Source organism: Pan troglodytes, chromosome 2 (assembly GCF_028858775.2).
Source record: "Pan troglodytes isolate AG18354 chromosome 2, NHGRI_mPanTro3-v2.0_pri, whole genome shotgun sequence".
In the NCBI taxonomy this organism is placed as follows: Eukaryota; Metazoa; Chordata; class Mammalia; order Primates; family Hominidae; genus Pan; species Pan troglodytes.
The window spans coordinates 133196716-133217848 of record NC_086015.1 but is presented as its reverse complement, the minus strand read 5'-3'; the positions used below and the strand labels follow the sequence as shown (position 1 = coordinate 133217848).

Below are 21133 nucleotides of genomic sequence, written 5' to 3'. Positions count from 1 at the left end.
ACAGGAATGAGCCACCCTGCCTGGCCAGAGGGAACTTTTAGATCACAGCTAGAATCCTTTCCTCATGCTTAGGTGAAGAAACTGAGGTCTGGAGAGATGGCCTGACTCCGAAGGCACAGTGTGCCTTCGGAGTCAGGTGGTTGGTTCAGGGCAGACTGCAAACATGAAACCTCAGGCTTGGTCTCCCAGCTAGACTCCAGGATTTGAAGAAATGCCACCCTAGCTAAGATGAAATCAGATAGACCTGTTGTCTTTTGTACACAATGACGAGGGTGTAAATTGATCCAATCTTTTGGGTGGCAATCTGAAAATTTAACACATATGTACCTTCCATGAGACAATTCTGTTTTTCAGAATTCATCATACAGATACTCCCACCTGTATACATGAGAATGTATACATCAGGGTATTCAGTGCAGGATGGTTTATACAAGCCAGAATTGGAACCAGCCTGGATGTCTGTCCATCAGGAGGGGGACACTTAAATCAACTAAGACCCGTCTAAAACTGTGGGGTACTATGCAGCCTTTAAAAGAATAAGGCAGTTCCATATGCACTCATGTGGAATAAGCTCCAAGAAGCAGAGTAGAGAACTATGTGTATATGATGCTGCCATTTGTGGAGTGTGAGGAAGATGGGCTGCCAGGCTCTTATGTTCTTTTTGTTTTGTTTTGTTATTGTTTGGAGATGGGGTCTTGCACTGTTGCCCAGGTTGGAGTGCAGCAGCACAATCACTAGCTCACTGCAGCCTCAAACTCCTGGGCTCAAGCAATCCTCTTGCCTCAGCCTCCTAAAGCACTGGGATTACAGGCACGCACCAGTACCACACCAGGCTAGATTTTTGTTTTTGTTTTTGTTTTGTAAAAACAGGGTTTCACTATATTGCCCAGGCTAGTCTCGGACTCCTGGCCTCAAGCAATCCTCCAGCCTTGGCCTCCCAAGTGCTGGGATTACAGACCTGAGCCACCACACATAGCCTTCTTATGTTCTTAGACAAGACCCATGCAGAAGGAAACCTAGAAGCCAGGGAAAGGGAGGACAGAGAGGGTTGTGGAGAGGCTTGCTTTTCACTGTCAGCTCTTAGCCCTGTTTGAATTTTCTCTCTGCAGGATTACTGTCCACAAACAAACAAACAGCACCAAAACTCCCAACAATAAGAACAACAGAAATCCCACCTAAGGCACCAAAGGCTTGATGAGCATGGATGCATGGCAAAACTGCCTCCTGAAGAGTAAGATGGCTGGAACACTGCTCCCTGGTGAGCCCATTAGGTGCCTTTCTATCATCAGGGATTTGAGTGGCCTGTTTGGAGGATAGGTCCTGGTTGGATCGGGAGGAGTCAGGAGAGCTCCCCTGCAGCCCATGGAACCAGACAGGATGCTAGAGGCGTCTGCAGTGTCCTTAGCAAGCCAACTCCCTCCCTCCCTGCCTCCCTTCCTTCCTTCCTTCCTCCCTCCCTCCCTTCCTTCCTTCCCTCCTCCCTCCCTCCCTCCCTTCCTCCCTTCCTCCCTTCCTCCCTTCCTCCCTTCCTCCCTTCCTCCCTTCCTCCCTTCCTCCTTTCCTCCTCCCTTCCTCCCTTCCTCCCTCCCTCCCTCCCTTCCTCCCTTCCTCCCTCCCTTCCTCCCTTCCATCCTTTCTTCTCTCCCTCACTAAACAAATATTTACTGAGCCCTTCCTAAGTACCAGAACCTGTTCTAGACCTTGGGGATTGTATTTACCATGTGTTTCTTTCTGATGCTTTGACATCTGAGGTCTTGCTGACCTTGGAGAGACTTCTAGGGTTAGCCACCTCCCAGAAAGTAAACAACTCTCCTAGGGGCGCCCCTTTCATGTGCAAACCAACCAATCCAGAGCTTTCTCTCCCCACCACCTTCTCTATGGAGTTCTCACACTCAGGGCCACTATCCCCCTTCCTAGTCACCTCAGGGCCACGTACCAGACAACTAGGGGACAGCCCCGATGACCCAGAGCCCATTGAAATTATCCAAACTAGCCAATCGTAAACCTGCTCACACTGTCTCGTCCGTTCCTCCCTGAGGAAGCCAGAAGAAAGGCTTTCTCTCCTGTTTTCACCCACTTCCTGTGCCTCCTGACTGACTCCGGTGCTTTCCCCATGGCTCTGCAGATCTTGGTGTGCCCACTCCTCTTGGGAACTGTTAAGTAACAAAGATCTGTTGGCCTCGCCATATCTGAATAATAATGACACCTACACTTTAAAGCAGGGGCCCAGCAGGGCAAGAAGTCAGGACCCTGTTCCCTCTCTCACAGAGCTTAGAATCTAGTCAGTGTGTTGCATATATTTTTCTAGCGTGCAATTTTTTTCTCTGATAAGGCAAATGGGCTTGAATCTCAAGACTGTAGTTGTTTATCAGATTAATACAGCTATGCTTTTGAAAATGAATAATGGGATAATTTAATGGTGAGTATGTACACTATTTCTAACTCCCAGTGCCACCCACAATACACACATACACACACACACACACTCATACACTCACACATACTCACACACACTCATATACATACATTCACTGTCTCACACACACTCACACAGTCTCACGAACTCACACACTGACACACACACTCACACACTCACTCTGACACATGACACTCCTTGTAGGAGGTGTATTTAGTCTCAGGGTAGGTAGGCTCTGATTTCCTAATTCCTGCCTCCGTGAATTCTTTTTCCCTCTCAAAGCCTGTCTGCTCCCTATTCCTATTCATAGATGTCCTGCAGATGGTTAAGAGTCTTTAACAACCCTAAGCTGCAGACAGGCCTAAAGCAGTTTCACTGAGTTTACTTTTGAATTTTGTTTATGGTGGGTTTTTTTAATTTAAACTTTTTTTTTTTTTAAGAGACAGCCTCGCTCTGCCACGCAGGCTGGTGTGCAGTGGCGCGATCTCGGCTCATTGCAACCTCCGCCTCCTGGGTTCAAGCGATTATCCTGCCTCAGCCTCCCAACTAGCTAGAATTACAGGCATGTAATTTTACCACCATGCGCAGCTAATTTTTTTTTGTATTTTTAGTAGAGACAGGGTTTCACCATATTGGCCAGGCTGGGCTTAAACTCCTGACCTCAGGTGACCTGCCGGCCTTGGCCTCCCGAAGTGCTGGGATTATAGGCGTGAGCCACTGCGCCTGGCCTAATTTAAACTTTTAATTTTGAGACCATTGTAGATTTGCATGCAGTGGTAAGAAATAACACCAAGAGATCATGGGTACAGTTCGCCCAGCTCCTCCTAATGGTACAATGTCACAACCTGCATAGTGACATTGACAGAAGCCACTGATCTTACTCAGGTTCCCTCAGTTTTACTTTTGTGTGTGTGTGTGTGTGCGTGTGTGTGTGTGTGTATAGTTAGTTCTATGTAACTTTATCACATGTAGTTTTGTGTATAGCCTGTATGGTGGCTTTTTAATTATAGTTATGTAGTTATTGTTATATATTCAATTCTTTCCTTTATATTCTGCTTTTGTTGTCAAAATAATGAAGATCTTCTCTTCCCTAGGATCACAAAAATTATCTCAGGAATTCCAGGAAGAAGAGTCCATTTATTGACTCTTTCTGCCTTTTATCCATAGAAATTCCATGTGGAAATCTCTCTAATCCAGATTCCTCCTTACCTGTTCCACTGGAGATTTTTTACCAAATTGAACAATAACTGTTGGTGCTAAATCCACCAGAAATACTTTTCAGTTCTTATTTCATTCACTGATTTCTTTATTCAACAAATATTTCCAGTGTGTGCTTAGGTCTCCGGCATGGTTCTAGGCCTGGGCACGCAGTACGGCAGAGGGAGATGCAAGAGAAAGATGGATGGGATCAGACCTCATGGGAACCTTGCTGGCTGTGCAGAATAAGAAGTTTGGATTTTATTCTCAAGGCAATGGGAAACTAGAAGATTTAAAGGAGGGGAGAGATCCAATCTGATTGCTTTCTTTTTTTTTTTTTTTTCTGAGATGGGGTCTTGCTCTATTGCCCAGGTTGCAGCCTCAACCTCCTGGGCTCAAGTGATTCTCCCACCTCAGCCTCCCAAGTACCTGGGACCACAGGTGTGCACCACCAAGCCCGGCTAATTAGTTTTTATTTTTGTAGAGACAGGGTCTCCCTGTGTTGCTCAGGCCAGTCTCAAACTCCTGAGCTTAAGTGATCCTTCTGCCTCGACTTCCCAAAGTGTTGGGATTACAGGCATGAGCCCCCATGCCCAACCTTGATTTATTCTTTCAGATCATCCATCTGGCTGCCTGGTGAATTATAAGTGTACAGTTGCTCCTTTGTGACACTCTCCTGCCTTAGTTTACCCCCTATTCTGTTCACTCTCTCCTCTCAGGTTCTGTCTCTCTCTGCTCAGCCAACTTCTGAATTATATGTGCTCCACTGGGCTCAGCTTATGTCTACTGTCACCCCATACACCTTACCAGGCCTTCTTGCCCACCTCACTGAGCCTGGTCACATGCTAGTACCTCACAAATCAGCTTAGCCAGAGAAAACTACACAGTCATCAGAATACAGAGACCCCTCCCTGAGGTAATCCCCCTTGCCACCTGCAAGTGAGAGAAACTCACCCCAAATTGGCTTAAGCAAAATAAAAGGCGCATGTATTGGTCCATATAACCACAAATATAAAGACTTGAACTAGCTTCAAGCATGGCAGAATCCAGGGGCCTGACTGGTGTTACTATAGGAATCTGTCTCTTTTCTCCACTTGTGATCTCTACTTTCCTCTAGATGGCTTCATTCTCAGGCTGACTGTCCTCAAAGATGGAGAAGTGGTCATAGGCAACCCCAGGATCCCATTTTCCCAGCTGAGTTACCCTGAGAATAAAAGAGTCCTTTCCCAAAAGTCCAGTTCTCATTGTCCCAGCTGAGGTCACATACTCATTACTAAACCAATCATCATGATTCAGATTAGCCAAGCCTGGGGCTGGAGGTTGGAGTCAGCCCCATCTGAGCATGGACTGAGAGGGTTCTCCAAAGCCATACTGGGGTGCACCTTCCAGAAAAAGACGAGTTGAATGCTGAGCAGGTAAAACAACACAGGTCCCCTACAGCCTCATTGCAGGAATGAAGAAACCAAGACTCCAAGGGGGAGAAAGGCTGCCTGAGTCCCTTAGTGAATTAGCAACAACCTAAGTCCAGTGCTCTACCCTGTGTCTTTCCTTCACACCAGCCAGGTCAGGGTTTGCTCTAAAGGAACTGGAAGTGACCGAACTCCAGTTGCCAGGCTGGGCTCTATCTTCCACTCCACATCCCACCCCCACCCCCTGGATCTTGTTCTGGTCTCATTGGCAGTAAATCACCATTAAGAGAGTATTGTCTTCTGGAGACTTTGGGGAGCTCCATTTCCAAAGCGCCTAATAAATGACTCACTAACAGAGTGATTTCAGATGCTGTGATGGGAAGGGAGTGCTATTTGGATGCCAGGAGGACTCTTGGCAGCTGACCACTCTGACTCCACTTAGACCACCCTTGGTCAATGCCCAGCTGCTGACACAGAACTAACTCAGTCCTTTTCCTCCAGTGCCCTTCAATCCCATATGCATTTATTGATCACCTTCTCCATGTAGGGAATGTGACAGGTGCCAGGGGATGGAGGGGAATGAACCTGTATGGTTCCCTGCTGCTGTTAAGACTGAGTCCATATAGCATGCCCTGGCATTCAAGACACTTCATAATTGGGGCACAATCAGGCTCTTCTCCTGCCAATTCTCCCCTCCCTCCATATTCAGGTCTTCTCCACATCAACCAGTGAAACCCATTTGACAAACATGTTGTGCAATTTTACACCTCCATGTTTTTGCCCCTCTCTTTACCTCTGACACCTGCAGGCCAGTTACTTATTCTTCAGAGCCTGCTGCAAATGTCCTTCACTCTTGAGTTTTAGGGACAACAAGAGGATTCGGAGAGAAACACTCTTCTGAAGGTGTTAACAGTCTGGCAGGGGAGACATATGTGTCCACATAAATTACATTATAGCCATGTGCTTAAAGGCCATGAGGAGGGATCACAGATCCAGCCTGAGGGGCCAGGGATGGCTTGTTGGGTGAGTCTTGCAGTGAACTTGGACAAAGGAGCATGCCAGCAAGCCTTCTATGACCTCTTTTGCTGAAATAAATACCCATCACACTCTCTTCCTTCCCAGCTTTTATCACTGGTTGTGATTGGGTATTTATTTATTTCCTTTTGCTTTTGCTTATTTTCTGCCTTTCCCACCAGAGCATCAGCTCTATGAGGACAAAGACTTGGTCTATCTGTTCCCTGCGGTTTGCCATCTCCTGGCACACAGCTGACACTCATTAAAGATTTGTCAAATGAATGAATGCATGCATGAATGAACTCAGCCTGGAGTGAGTGAGCATAAGCTGCCCAGGCCTGTCTTTTGTGCTGAGAGGGGTACAAGGGCAGCCCCACTTCATGATCTCTGGACAGACACCAGAAAAACGACATATTTGTGTGAGAGAGAAACAATGTGGGGAGCAGACTTGGAGGTGCACAAGGAGACCTGAAGGCCAGAGCAATCAGAGAGGGCTTCTTGAAGGTGGTTGTGGGGGAGTGGGGCTGCAAAAACCAGGCCCTGAAGGATGAGGACTGTTAGGACAAGAGGATGAGGCCAAGTTGTTCGAGTACCTTCCTGAGCAGAGGTGCCTCATCCCTACCTCCGCAGAGCAGCATGGTCTAGTGATGCATAATGTCCAAGGACTGTTGAGGTAGCTTATCACTGTGAGACACTGGGCAGAGTTGGCCCCGTCTGGGCTCAGGGCCCGAGACAGGCTCCCAAACCCAGAGTCCTGGCCAACAAGTAGAAGCCATGAGCCCTTACCAACCCAGCCCCTGTGCCCCTTATGAGGTCTTACATTCACGTTGAGCAGCCAATTGCAGGTCTATATGAGCCAGGTTTTTTCCAAGGAACAATTTTCTGCCCAGCTGGAGCTTGCTAAGTGGAGCTCGTGCTCAGGAAGGGCACTGGGGGCTGTGGGGCTGGCGTGGAGCTGGATGCACAGGAGCGACTTCTGGGAGCATTGTCTGAGGCCTTTAGCTGACACAGAGCATGTACACATCTGTGTGGGTGCCTGTGATTGTGTACGTGTATTTGCACCTTCACATGATGTACCTGTGTGCATGTGTATACACGTGCAGGTCCATGTCTGTATGGTGTGCACATGTACATGTGTCTAGTGTGTGTACATGCATGTGTATGTGTATGCACATGCATGGGTCCATGTCTATAAGGAGCACACATGTGCTTGCACACCTATGTTTTGTGTGTGCATGTGCATATGTGTATATGCATGTGTATGGGTTCATGTTTGTATGTTGCACACATGTGCATGTGTGTTTGTGCCTAAGTATACAGGTCATTGCATACATGTGGGCAGATGTATCCATTGCTTAGTTTAAGGCAGGGTTTAGAGGCTGGAGTAGGGTCCAGTTGGTTATTGGTGACCTCATCTGATGAGAGAACATAGCCCTAGATCAAATGTTCTATCCATGAATAGGACAACCTCACTGTTCCCTTCAAAACTACCTGTCAGCACTTCCCTTCTTCATTTTCTGCTAGCTAATCTGGTAAATTAACATGTGTTCACAGAACAGAGGGAATTTCCTGGAAGGCAGGGTCTGTGTTCATCTCCCACAGAGCATAGAGCACAGTGGATGCTGAGGAAATGGTGAATGCTGGAAAGGAGCAACAGGTAAGGTTTGGGAAAACGGGCCCAACACCTGGGTGGCCTGAACACGTTTTCTCATTTAATTCACACAGCCCTGTGAAGTCAGAATTACTCTCCCTGTTTAAAGAAATCAAGGCTTAGAAAGAGCAGCCGGGCGAGGTGGCTCACGCCTGTAATCCCAGCACTCTGGGAGGCCGAGGCAGGCGGATCATCTGAGGTCAGGAGTTCGAGACCAGCCTGGCCAACATGGCAAAACCCCGTCTCTAGTAAAAATACAAAAATTAGCTGGGTGTGGTGGCGTGCACCTGTAATCCCAGCTACTCAGGAGGCTGAGGCAGGAGAATTGCTTGAGCCTGGGAGGCGGAGGTTGCAGTGAGCCAAGGTTGTGCCATTGCATTCCAGCCTGAGCAACAGAGTGAGACTCTGTCTCACAAAAAAAAAAAAAAAAAAGGAATGACTTGTTCAAATTCACAAAGCCAGGAAATAGAGGCGCTCAAATTTTAACTCAAATCTATGTGAACTCAAATCTATGTTACAGCAAAGCTTGTCCCACTCTACCCCACTAGATGAAAATAGCTAATGCATTAGGATGGTGATGAATGTGGAGAATTTTATTTTCCTTTTACAAAATTCTCTTTGGTTAAATCTTCTTCTCATTAAATTATAGAAACTTTTTATTAGAAAGTATTTTGAAGGAATAAATACCCAAAGCCATCCTTTAACCCAGAATCTGATGTCTCAAATGCCCAAGATGGAGAAGGAGTGAGACTCTGACAGTAGAAATATGTATCATGAAGCTTGTCTTTAGATCATCTCGAAAGAATATACGCTAATTCTGATGAGGACGGAAATGGTTTGGTGGACCAGGGTGGGAGTAGGGGTGGGGGTGGGCAATAAATAATGTCTTGCCGCCAGGAAGCCGACAGATGCGGCGGATCAGACACCTCATCATCCATCAGGCCCGCCAGCCCCCACCCCTGCCATCGCTTCTCTTATTACGGGAGAAAAATGAAAACCGACTCCAAATTACGTTGGCAATTTAGGTATATTTATTTTGCTGTCAGCCACAGGCAGGCTCTATCCCAGTGTTCTGGGCTAATTAAGAGCTTGTCCTCAGAATACCTGGAGCCTGCACCCTGAATATTGCAAATGGGGGAGCAAGTATTAATATGCCAGTAACACTGGTCTTGAGTCAGGGTGACAACAGATGGAGGAGGAGGGGCCCAGCGGATGCTGACGGAGACCTTCGATATGGCCCAACAAGAGGCCTGCGTCCCTCTAAGGGTTCTCTTCCACTGCCCCCTGAGAACCCACGTGTGCATCTGGAGTGGACACTGTGGTGCTCTGGTCACCTGTGTTCACCTTTTGACTTCCAGGAAGCAGAAGGACAGCTCTTTCCTTCTTTGCCTTTTCCTTCCTCGCATTACATGTAGCCTTGGTAGGATACCCGCCATGCTGTCCAACCTCCCAGGGCCAAGCAGTGGCCCTGTGGCTCCCACTGTTTCCTGGGACCTAGACTCTCCAGCAGAGAGATGGCAGAGTTGCTGTGGGGACATTTGCAGCACAGCAGCAGCTGCACAGGAACAAGACGGTTGAGAAGTCCTTGCTGCCCAGCTGGACCCTGCAGGGGCCTCCTTCCTTTTGCTCTCAAGCCTGACCTTTTGGTCTTCCTGATGAGCAACAAATCCCCCTTTTCAGCTAAGCTCACTGGAGTTGGGTTCTGTTGTCACCAATCCTGACTGATAAGGCCTCCTCCTCTGTACTGGGGCCTCAGGGGAGTCATGGACTCAAATCCTGGCTGTGATTTCAGGAAAGAGAGATTGAGATGGGGAAGAGGTTGGAAGAAGGATCTGAGGACTGGGAAGGGCAAGGGGATACAATTGGGTCAAATGAACATCAAGGACGATAAGAAAAAAAAAGAGTACCACTTAGAGGCCCAAAGATGAAAGAAATGCTCTCCACATGATCACAAATAATTCTCACAAGAAATGTGAAAGTCTTATTCCCATTTGTATAGGTAACTATTATTTTTGTCTGTTCAGCCTCCAGGCCCCTTCCTTCTTATAACAGAACCCCGGGTTTCCAAGGGGTCCTTACCTTCCCCTGCTCTCTGGCCTGTTGGTTTATGTGGAGTAAGCACCACCCTGGGATCCTTGTGCCCCAGGCCTAGCCAATCAGAGTGTGAATCTCCCATCTACAGGGACTGGTTCAAGGACAGATGTATGGCCAAGCCAGGCCAATGAAACTCAAACTTGAGATTTTTGCTGAAACGGTGTGGGAAGAGGTGTTCTTTCATGCTTGGGGTGTAGGGGTACAAGCCAAGCCCTACTGGGCACTATTTCTGCTACCTCATGGAAAGATTCTGCTTACGAATGATGCCACCACAAAGTTAACTGAACCAGAAAGTGTAACTGGCTTTCCATGACACTGTTTGAACATATCACTGGCCTCTTCAGTTACAGAAGCTGATACATTACTTTTTTGTTCTACTCAGTTTGAGCTACCCCTTCTGTTACTTGCAACCTAATGACTAACAGATGAAACTCAAAGATGTGAAGGGATCCCATGGCTGGGCCATGGCTTATTCCATGCCAGGGCAGGAAAAGGGAGCCACATTCCCTGGCCTTAGCCTCTGCCTCAAACTCTGAAGGCCTGTGCTTGAGTACCAGCTCTGCTACTGATTCACTGCAAGCCTTAGGTACATCACTTAACATCTCTAGGGCTCAGTTTTCTCTTCTGTAAAATGAGGATGATAATAATATTTACATACTGGTAATAATAACCTAAAATTTTCAGCAAACACTAATTGGTTACTACATTCTGGTCCTTATGCAAAGTGTTTTACATGTATTATTACATTAAATCTTCATAAAATTGAATGATGTGAGTATTGCAGTTAATCCCATTTTACAGATGAGAAAGCTGAGACCCAGAAGGTTGGGCAACTTGCCCGAGGTCATCAGGTGGAAGACCAAGTCTTTGACTCTAAATCACCATGTTATACACTCTCTCAGATGTTGAAAGTACAGCTGGCAGGGAAGGCGCAGGGTTCAGGGAGCTTTGTCCTGCCTGCTGGCTCACCAAGGCCCAGCTACTTTAAAAAATAATAATAATGGCCGGACACGGTGGCTCAAGCCTGTAATCCCAGCACTTTGGGAGGCTGAGGCGGGCGGATCTTGAGGTCAGGAGTTTGAGACCAGCCTGGCCAATATGGTGAAACCCTGTCTCTACTAAAAATACAAAAATAGCCGGGCGTGGTGGCAGGCGCCTGTAATCCCAGCTACTTGGGAGGCTGAGGCAGAATTGCTTGAACCCGGGAGGTGGAGGTTGCATTGAGCCGGAGATTGTGCCATTGCACTCCAGCCTGAGTGACAGACTGAGACTCCGACTCAAAAAATAATAATAATAATAATAATAAACCTATTCTGCACCTTACAGAAGGAGCTCCAGTTCTACCTGAGAAGTGTCCCCATTGAGGAAGTGACCCAAAGTCTCATGTGTCTCTGGGAGATAAATCAAGATCAAGGCTAGGGCCTTGGGACTCAGCCTAGCCCTGTGAACAATATCTCACCTGGACTTTCAAAAGATGGGTCATTTCTGTGGTCTCATTCATATGTGGTCATCAAGGGGAGGCCAAAACACTTTTAAGGATAATACGCTTTAGGTGACTGAGTGGAGGAGTGAGTAGGGAGTGAATAAATGCATGAGTAAATCTATGAATGAGTGAGTGAGTGAGACAGAAGTGAACTGGTTTCCTGCCCCAAGGAGCTCATAGGGAAGCTGCGAGACAAGAAAAACAAACAAACAGACAAACAAAAAACAGCAGAAACAATTAAAGAGCAATTATGTGTCAAGACACATAGCACTGATCATGTGCTATGGGGGAAGCAGTCTCCACGGACAGGAGATGCCCAGTCAAGCCTGAACTATGAGGTGAGGCTAATCAGGAGCCTGGAAGGTGATTAATATTGGAAAGGCCAGCGAAGAGCAGGTAGGGCACTCAGCCAGGAGCACTATGGGCAGGTAGAGGTGTGGGGCTGGCTGAGGGTAAAAGACTCTCTTTTTTTCCTGCAGACCCACCCAGCCCTCACCATTTCTAATACCTTCATCGGCACTTGGCCAAGAGTTACCTGTGGATGTAGATCTAGGTCATGGATACTGTGGGGAGAAATCAGAAGACAGGGCTGCTCTTAGCTCTGGCTCATAGCTAGGGCAGAGAGGTGGGGCAGGAGCCATCTGTCACAAGCATCCTGGGTCTAGACATGCCAAAGGTTGAGGCTGGATGCATCAGCAGGGCTACTCTGAGAGCCCGGCTGGCTACAGCCAATGGATTTTCCTTTAGTGGTTTTGCAGCCAGGGGGCAATTCAGGATCGTCATGAATGATGCTCAGGCAAGCAAGGGCTTCTGAGGAGGAGCCCAGCACTTGATGGCCCTCCCCATAAACCTGCTCTCAAGCCCTCCTCTTCCACAATCTAGGCCCGGCCAATTGCAATTACAGCCAATGTTTCACAACGCAGAGAGGAATGTGGTCATGACAAAGTTCTGATGAAGGAAAAGCTTGATCGTATCAGGGATTCAGCATGAAGCAGGGACAGGACACTTGGGCACTGTCTGCTCTTGGGGGACAGGCGTGGGCCGGATGTCACACGGCAGCACTGAGGATGTACCTTACACAGTAGGCATCCCATGATTGATGAGCCACTCAAGCCCAATAGGTAGGGAAATTAAAAGAAATTTTAAAAGGGAAATTAAAATAAATTAAAAAAAGAAAGCTTAATAAATTCTGGCTGGAGCCATGCAGACAGATCAGCCCTCCACACCCTATTACTGAGAGCTGTTTTTTAATGGGTATCCAGAGAAGTCACAGATAGATTCACTGCAGCTGTTGGGATGATGGGAGCTTGGGCTTCGATTGCTCAACAAATTCGTGATACTTTCACCGGGCTTGGGGTGGAACGCTGAGTGTTGAGCTTCTCTGGCCAGGTCACAGCCACCAGGCTGGTTCATGCTGGAGACAGAGCCCAGGAGGCTGGTGGGGGTGGAGAAGATGTCACTCATTTGGCATCGCAGCTCCTAATACAGGGACTCTGACACATACAAGGGTGCACGGACACAAGACACACAGGACACGTAACAAGGATACACATGGACACACAAAGTTACAGATACCAAGAGAAACACCTTTAGAGACACATATGGGGACCCAGACACACATAGGACTTATACAAGGAGACAGTGACACACACACAGACACACAGGGACACACAATAGACACACACAGTCATTCATACAAAAAGAAACACACAGGGACACGAAGAGAACCCCAGATATGCCCAAATGTACAAAGACACAGCCTCACAGGCACAAGCACAACACACACACACACACACACACACACACCCCTCAGGAGAGACTCCAAGCGAAGACAAAGAACCCCTTTGCTGGAACAGGTAGGCACTGTGTGACCTCAGACAAGACTTCAGTCTAACCTCTAAGCTTCAGTGGCCTCATCTAAGAAGTGAGAATCAAGGCCAGTCACAGGGGCTCACACCTGTTATTCCAGCACTTTCGGAGGCTGAGGCAGGAGAATGGCTTGAGCCCAGGAATTTGAGACCAGCCTGGGCACATAGTGAGACCCCATCTCTATACAAAAATTCTTAAAAATTAGCTGGGCATAGTGGCACGTGCCTAAAGTCCCAACTACTCCAGGAGGCTGAGGAAGGAGGATCACTTGAGCCCTGGAGGTCAAGGCTGTAGTGAGCTGTGATTAACCTACTGCACTCCAGCCTGGATGACAGAGCAAGACCCTGTCTCAAAATAAAAAAGCCAGACGTGGTGGCTCACACCGGTAATCCCAGCACTTTGGGAGGCTGAGGTGAGAGGATTGCTTGAATCCAGAAGTTTGAGGTCAGCCTGGACAACATGGTGACACCTTGTCTCTACAAAAAATTAGCTGGGCATGGTGGCGTGTGCCTGTTACTCCCAGCTTCCTGGGATGCTGACGAGTGAGGATCACCTGAGCCCGGGCGGTCAAGGCGGCAGTGAGCCGTGATCATGCCACTGTACTCCGACTTGGGTGACAGAGTGAGACCCTGTCCAAAAAAAAAAAGGAAAAAAGAAAGAAAGAAAAAAAAAGGAACAGAAAAGAAAAGGGAAGAAGCCAGCCTGGTGGCTCATGCCTTTAATCCCAGCATTTTAGGAGGCTGAGGTGGGAGGGTTGCTTGAGCCTGGGGGTTCGAGACCAGCCTGGGCAGCATACTGAGACCTGTCTCTACGAAAATTTAAAACTTTTTTTTTGAGACGGAGTCTTGCTCTGTTGCCCAGGCTGGAGTGCAGTAGTGCGATCTCAGCTCACTGCAAGCTCTGCCTCCTGGGTTCACGCCATTCTCCTGCCTCAGCCTCCCGAGTAGCTGGGACTACAGGCGCCCACCACCATGCCAGGCTAATTTTTCTTTTTGTATTTTTAGTAGAGACAGGGTTTCACTGTGTTAGCCAGGATGGTCTCGATCTCCTGACCTCGTGATCCACCTGCCTCAGCCTCCCAAAGTGCAAGGATTACAGGTGTGAACCATCGTGCCTGGCCCTAAAACTTTTTAATTAAAAAAAAAAAAAAGAGGAAGAAATGGGAATCATGATCCCCACCATGTGGGCTGCTGTGAGGGCTGAATGGGACAATGACATCAAGTGCCAAGTGAAGGGTTTCACAGGCAGGGAACCCAATGCCTGTTGGTTCTCTAAAACCAAAAAGAGAAGGAAGTTCATTAACAACATAATGGACTATATTTTACACATAAGAATGTCTAGTGGTCCAAAAGGGACTATCCCAGAACAAGAAGTCGCTTGTTGCATCACAGCCCATGAAGCAAAGGTCAAGCCCAAATCAGGGCCACACCTACACTCACTGATCCCACCCCACAGTGCTCTGTCTGGAGGCCCAGCACTCATGGTCTTTTGCGGTCAGGCCCTTCAACCCCATCCTACATCATATCCACTGCTCCTCTTCCACCTCAGCTCCAATCCTACAGTTTCCTCACTCCCTCAGACATGCCACGTTGTTCCTGCCACCAGCACCTTTGGACGCGTGTCCCTCCCATCTGGGGCGCCTACCTTCTCCATCTGCCTCTCCAAGTCATATCCCTCCTTCCCCAGCTTGACTCCCACTTGTCTAGGAAGCCTCTTCTAATGCCAGTGAACTTTTTCTGTCCTCCTCTACAAAGTCGTGACTTTTCCTTCCTCCATACCTGAGGCTCAGAGAGGTGAAGTGATTTTCTCGGGTCACACGTCTCAAAAGCAATAGAGCTGGGATTCAAACTCAGGTCTATCTGACTCCACAGTCCAGTCTCCTCCCCCTCTTTCTTTCTTCCTTCTTTCTTTCTTTTCTTTCTTTCTTTCATTCTTTCTTTTCTTTCTTTCTTTATCTTTCTTTTTATTTCTTTCTTCTCTCTCTCTCTCTTTCTTTTCAGATAGGGTCTCACTCTGTCACCCAGGCTAGAGTGCAGTGGTACAATTATAGCTCACTATAACCTCAAACTCCTGGGCTCAAGTGATCTTCTTGCTTCAGCCTCCCGAGTAGCTGGGACTACAGGTACACATCACCACACTTGGCTAACTTTTTTATTTTTTGCAGAGACAGGTCTTGCTGTGTTGCCCAGGCTGGTCTCAAACTCCTGTCCTCAAGTGATCCTCCTGCCTCAGCCTCCCAAAGTGCTGGGATTACTGGTGTAAGCCACCACGCCAGTCCAAAGCAGTCTCTTTCTATTACATTTTCTAAGGTGCTAGAATTTAGGAGTTACATTTCATGCACATTTAAGTTGTATCCATATTTTATTATTATAAGCAATGCTGTAATGAACATCTTCACAGTTTAGTTTATGTTATTAGCATGAATTCCTAGGAGTGGAATTAAGGGTCAAGGTGGAATTAAGGGTCTGAGCATTCATTCAGTCAACAGATATTTCTCATCACTGCCACTGCTGCCAGTCTGGTCCATCCTTACTCACCTGGATGTCTATGGGGGCCTCTTAAGTAGACATACTTCTTCCTCAGCTCCTCCTGTGGTATATTGAAAATTAGTCCCAATTCTTCACCTCTTCCTGCAGCCACACCTCTGCCAATGGGATGGATAGATTTCCATCTCCCTTAACCTTGGCCTTGGCCATTGAATGGCACTGGTCAACAGGATGGAGCATAAGTGGGCCCCCACCTGGGATTTAAGAGCATTTTCACTCGCCCTCTTGTGCTTCTGCCATGGCCACTGGAACATGCCTTGGCTCACCCGCTGCTGCTGGGAGGAGAATCAGATACAGTTGGAGCAGAGCCACTCCAACTTGTCTGCAGGCCTATGAGATGAGAGGATCATTGTTTGAAACCACTGGGTTTTGGGGTGGCTTGTTATGTGGCATTATTGTGAAATAGCTGACAGATATGCCCCCCACCTCCAATCTATTCTCCAAACACCACAATTATCTCTTTAATATTTTTTAAATAATTTGTGCTTTATGTGCTGTAGAACTTTGCCACTCCATGCCCAAGGACCCTAGGAGCAAGCTGATGAGATACAGGAAGCAGAGGTGGCTGATCAGGCCACAGTACACTCAGATCTCTTCCACATTCATGAGGGTTGACTGAGGCCAAGGTTGCTCACAGAGGAGGTGGAAGAAGCCTGAAACCCTCCCTGGAAGGAGAAAGGGAAGGCCAGTCCCCAACATTTACCAGGGCCTGTTTCATCCTCTCAGGACCTGTTTCAACCATGGTTCTAACTATCCCCATTCCACCCACAAGAAAACAGGCTCAAAAAAGCAAAGTGGTTTTCCCAGAGTTGCATGATGAGGACATAGCAGTAGTGGGATTGGAACCCTGGCCAGCCTGTTGCCAAGGTATGTCCTGCCCTCCATGCCTTGGCTGGCCTGATCCTAGGGAGTCAGATCAGACCTCTCCCTATGATCACCCCTTCTGCCTCTGGTTATGGCTACTTTCTGGCTGTTTGACCTGAGGCAAGTGATGTCACCTCTCTGGGCTACTAGATTGGAAACTCTGGGAGCAGGGAATTTCTTTTGGTGACTGCTCTATCCCTTCATCTAGAACAGAGCCTACCACTTAATAGATGCTGAAGTAAAGAATGAGTGAAAGAATAAATTAATAGTTCTATTTGCCTATCTCTTCATCAAAACCCCAGGATTTCTTCTGTTGAGCACCAGACAAAAGGGTGCTTGAATTTGGAGACTATTTTGATAGCCTCCGAGTGCAGAGAGCCCTGGGAATAAGGCCAGCCTGATTCTAGCCCAACTATTCTCCAGGAGAAGTGACTTATTTGCTCCTCCGTTTCTTCTCTATCAAGTTGACCTCATTGTAGTTCCTACCACAGAGATTGGGTGAGGTTGATTGAGATGTAAGCCACCTGCCACACAATTAGTGCCTAATAGACAGGTGGTTGCCATCTGGACTAATGGTAGCTGTTTAGGCTAAGTGACCAGCTGAGGATATGACTGGGCAGAACCGTCAAGATGCCCTAGAGGGGAATGTTGAGGTCTCCAGGCAGGAGACCTTAACTATCTCCTGAGAACAGTATGAGCAGTAAGGTCTCTGGCTCTGGGCAGATGGGGGCATGGACAGGAAGGGGGTGAGAGAAGCAGACTCCTGGCTGTTTTATTCCTTCTCTGAATTAGGTCCCCGCTAAGCTGTCCTTGGATAGGAGGCACGCGGAGGTGGCAGGCACTTGTAATGAGCAGAGAGCTCGCCCAGGCAAGGCTGGCCATTGATCGCCCGGCTCCTGACTTGTTTCAGCAGCAAGGGAGGAGGGAAAGGGAGTATGTGTGTCCCCAGGAGCTGCATGCAAGTGTCCAGGAATCAGCGTGACCCTGAAGTAGAGACGGCGGGGGGTGGCAAGGGGGATGGCCAGAGGCCCCCAACCCATCTGTGCTCAGCACACATGAGTGTGCCAGGTGAGTTCCAGGTACTTGGCATTCGTGATCTCCTGTAATCCTCACAAAACGATCTCACAAGGAGGAATGCTTACCCTATGGAGATCAGAGCTCAAGAAGCTCAGAAAGGGAAAGTGATTTGCACAAGGTCACATAACAGTCACCTGTGACTTCCAGTCTAAAAGCCAAATATGCAAAAATTGTGACTTTCTAGGTTGGAATTTTGTTTCTACCTCAAGCCCCCTTTCTACCAAGAAGTGGAAACCTAGTCTTGGTCATTTCAGAACCCCTCACTTCAGAATATCCCTGCCCCCCGACCCAGTCAGTCCTAGGCATCCCCATCTGTTCTGATTTTCTATTATTGCATAAGGAATCACCCCAAAATTTACAATTACAAACCATTATTCTCTTAACAGTTCTGGGGTAAACTAGGCTCCGGAAGGTGATTCTTGCTCAGAGTCCCTTGTGCTGTTGCAGTTGGACACTGGCTGAGGCTGGAGCTATCTCAAAGATTTCTCAGTCACACGTCTGACAGCTGATGCTGGCTGTTGGTTAGAGCCTTAGTGAGGACTGTGGTGTCTCCCAGTCACCTGGGCTCCCTCACAGCATGGCAGCTGGGGTCAATAGCAAGCAACCCAAGAGAACCAGACTGAAGTTGTCTCACCTTTTACGACCTAGCCTCAGAAGTCACAGAGAATCTTTGTGCTGTAGGCACATGCCACATTCAAGGGAAGAGAACATAAGTCCCACCTCTCTATGAAAGGAGCAGCAACATCTCAACACGAGCCCATGGGATGGGAAGCTGTGGCCATCTTGAAAATACAACCTGCTCCACCATCTTTCCCCTGAGCTGGCCTCGTCCCTGACTGCTCTGCAGTCAGCGGTCCACAGTCTGCAACCCCTGGGTCCTCACTGCAAGCTCCCCTTGCCTGGGCCTCCTGGGCCGCATCCATGCCTCTTGAAATAAGGGGATTGTTTTGCTGCTTCTCACACCAAATTGGAGAACACAGAGACCTCATGAAGCCACCTTAGAATGCTTTCTCCTTTCTTCCCCTTTCTCTCCTTCAGACAGGAAACAGAGGCCAGGGCCTGTAGTAAGTGCTCAGTAACTGTTAGCTGCTGTTTGTATGGTTATTGTAAGGCACTGTGGGAGTGCAGGGGAGGGAGAGATCCTTCTGCCAGAGGTGTGGAAATAGTCAGGGCAGGTCTCACAGAGGAGGTGACATGGGCTGGAGTTTACTAGGTGGGGAAATGAGAGGAGGGACAGTCAAAGGACAGGGGACCAAAAGTGCCAAGGTGTGGGGAGTGAAGGGCACATGTAACATTCAGGACAGGGAGGGGCCCCACCTGCAGGGCTAGGAAAGGCCCCCCATGCCAAGCCATTGTGGGGTATGCATGCTCAAAGCAGAGAAAGGAAGGTGGTTCAGGACTCAGAGAGGCTGGCAAAGGCTACCAAAGGGGCTCTCTGTGGAGGTCCACTCTAAAAGCCACGGTTCCAGATCTCCTTCAACCACCACCCCAGCCCTCCCAGGGCAGTATGCCCAGCTTTAGGATCTTGGAGAAATGAAGCAGTTCAAGCTTCCTTCCAGCTTCATAGCCCCTTTCCTTCTGGCAGGGTGAAGGTGGACCACACCGGGTGTTCTCAGTGGCTTCCCGGGGCAGCTGCCTCAATTAGAGGATTTGCCAGTATGTAGCAGAGTGTGCAATAAATCTTATTGTTTCATTAGGAGCACTGTGTTTAATTCAGATAACTCTACTGCTTGGCAAGGGAGAAAACTGCAGCCCTAGGGGCTGAGGAGAGGCATGTCTATTCTTGACTTCTGACAGAGCCCCTTTATCCAAGTCTTGACAAATCCCCTACCTGTCACCACCTCCTCCCTCTCCCCCAGCACTATCTGTAGACTGGGATCCTCAGACTCCCTGAGATTCTGATTCCGCAGGTCTGGGATGGGGCCCCAGATTATTCTGATGCAGGTGGCCCACAAACATACTTGAGAAGCCCTATTGAGGAGGGAGATTAAGTTGAGATCATGAAGCACCTCGAATGTCGTTAAAGAAGTTCAAACAGCTACCATCTTCTTGCTTTGCACCAGCTGGACATGGGGCAAGATTTTGTTTGAAAGAAGGAGTTTGAGGCAGGTGTCGTGGCGTGTGCCTGTAATCCCAGCCTGAGATAGAAGGATTGTTTCAGCCCATGAGTTCAAGACTAGCTTGTGCAACATAGCAAAATGAAAAGAAAGAAAGAAAGGAAGGAAGAAAGAAAGGAGGGAGGGAGGGAGGGAAGGAGGGAAAGAAAAAGGAAGGAAGGAAGAGAAGGAGGGACAGAAAGAAAAAGAAAGGAAAGCAAAGCAAAGGAAACGAAAGAAAGAAAAAAGTTTGAAACCAGAGCTGGCCAGCACCAGGGTTTGTATTAACAAAAATAATTGGTTCTTCTGACAAATGTTCACCAACACCTGCTCAGGGCCAGGCCTTGTCCTGAGGACCCTGAGGTGGGAAAAGTTAATTTAGTCTGGGTTAGTCTGGTTGCGGGGGTTGAGGGGGGACAGACATGGGAATAATGGCCTGAAATAACTATGTGACCCAGAAGCTGAATTGAGAGCAGTTCACAGTTCTGCCACAGCTCAGGGAATGCAAGGATTAACTCTGCTTCTCAGAGATGGGGGCTTTTGTGTTGGGCCTTGAAGAATGAATAGGAGTTCACCAGGGGAAAAAGTCAGGAGGGTGAGGATGGAGTGGAGAGGGGTGGTTTGAACTTTCTTCTTTTCCCAGAGGGTCCCATTTTCCCAGAGGGCCCTTGTGGCCCTCCTTACGGCGTCTGCTGGTAGTCCAGGTGACCCAGGTTGCTCCTGGCTCCCTGGGCTCCCCACCCCCATGTCACCCTGCCACACATCCCAAGGCCTGCTGCCTTGAGTCACCTGGCAGAGTGGGAATCTCAGGGTAACAGCCTTCCTTATTGTGACATAATGAAGAGTTCCGGCTACTGCAGGGCCCTTTGAAAGGACTTCTTTTCTTCCTTGGGCTTTACAATATTTTTGGACTCTGGGTCTATTATTCTCACATTTAATTAATGTTCCACTTGACTAATAAGATATAACAGAAGCAGCTGGGATCGCCTGGAGGCTGGGGGCTGGGAGAATTGCATGTCTTGGGAAGAAGAGAGGCTTCAGGGGCTAGCAGCCTTGGGAGGGGGCAGACACGAACTAGATTAGGCATGTACTGGGGCTCAGCTACACCACTGGCAAGAAATCCAACAAAGCACCATCCTAGCTCTGTGCTTTGCCCTGACTCTCCTCCTCATGAAGGCTTCAGCCCCTTTGAAGTCCCACCATTTCCACAGTCCCTTCATTCTTCTACCTCCCACCACAGCTTGGGCAGTGGTTCTCAAAATTTAGTGGGAGGCCAGGTGTGGTGGCTTATGCCTGTAATCCCGGCACTTTGGGAGGCTGAGGTGGGTGGATCACTTGAGGTCAGGAGTTTGAGACCAGCTTGGCCAACATGGCGAAACTCTGTCTCTACTAAAAATACAAAAATTAGCAGGGTATG

The 21133-nt window shown here is 48.3% G+C and overlaps 2 long non-coding RNA genes across 2 annotated transcripts; one reads left to right on the top strand and one right to left on the bottom strand.

Annotated features, from left to right (window-relative positions):
• Positions 1 to 12494: 12494 nt before the first annotated feature.
• Positions 12495 to 18250, bottom strand: LOC107970761 (uncharacterized). The gene is made up of 3 exons (XR_001713626.3): positions 17990 to 18250; positions 15671 to 16009; positions 12495 to 12699 (listed from the first exon to the last, which is right to left on the bottom strand). It is a non-coding gene; the product is annotated as an uncharacterized LOC107970761 (long non-coding RNA).
• LOC107970762 (uncharacterized) lies at positions 18082 to 19316 on the top strand. The gene is made up of 2 exons (XR_001713628.3): positions 18082 to 18684; positions 19206 to 19316. It is a non-coding gene; the product is annotated as an uncharacterized LOC107970762 (long non-coding RNA).
• The last annotated feature ends 1817 nt before the right edge of the window (positions 19317 to 21133 follow it).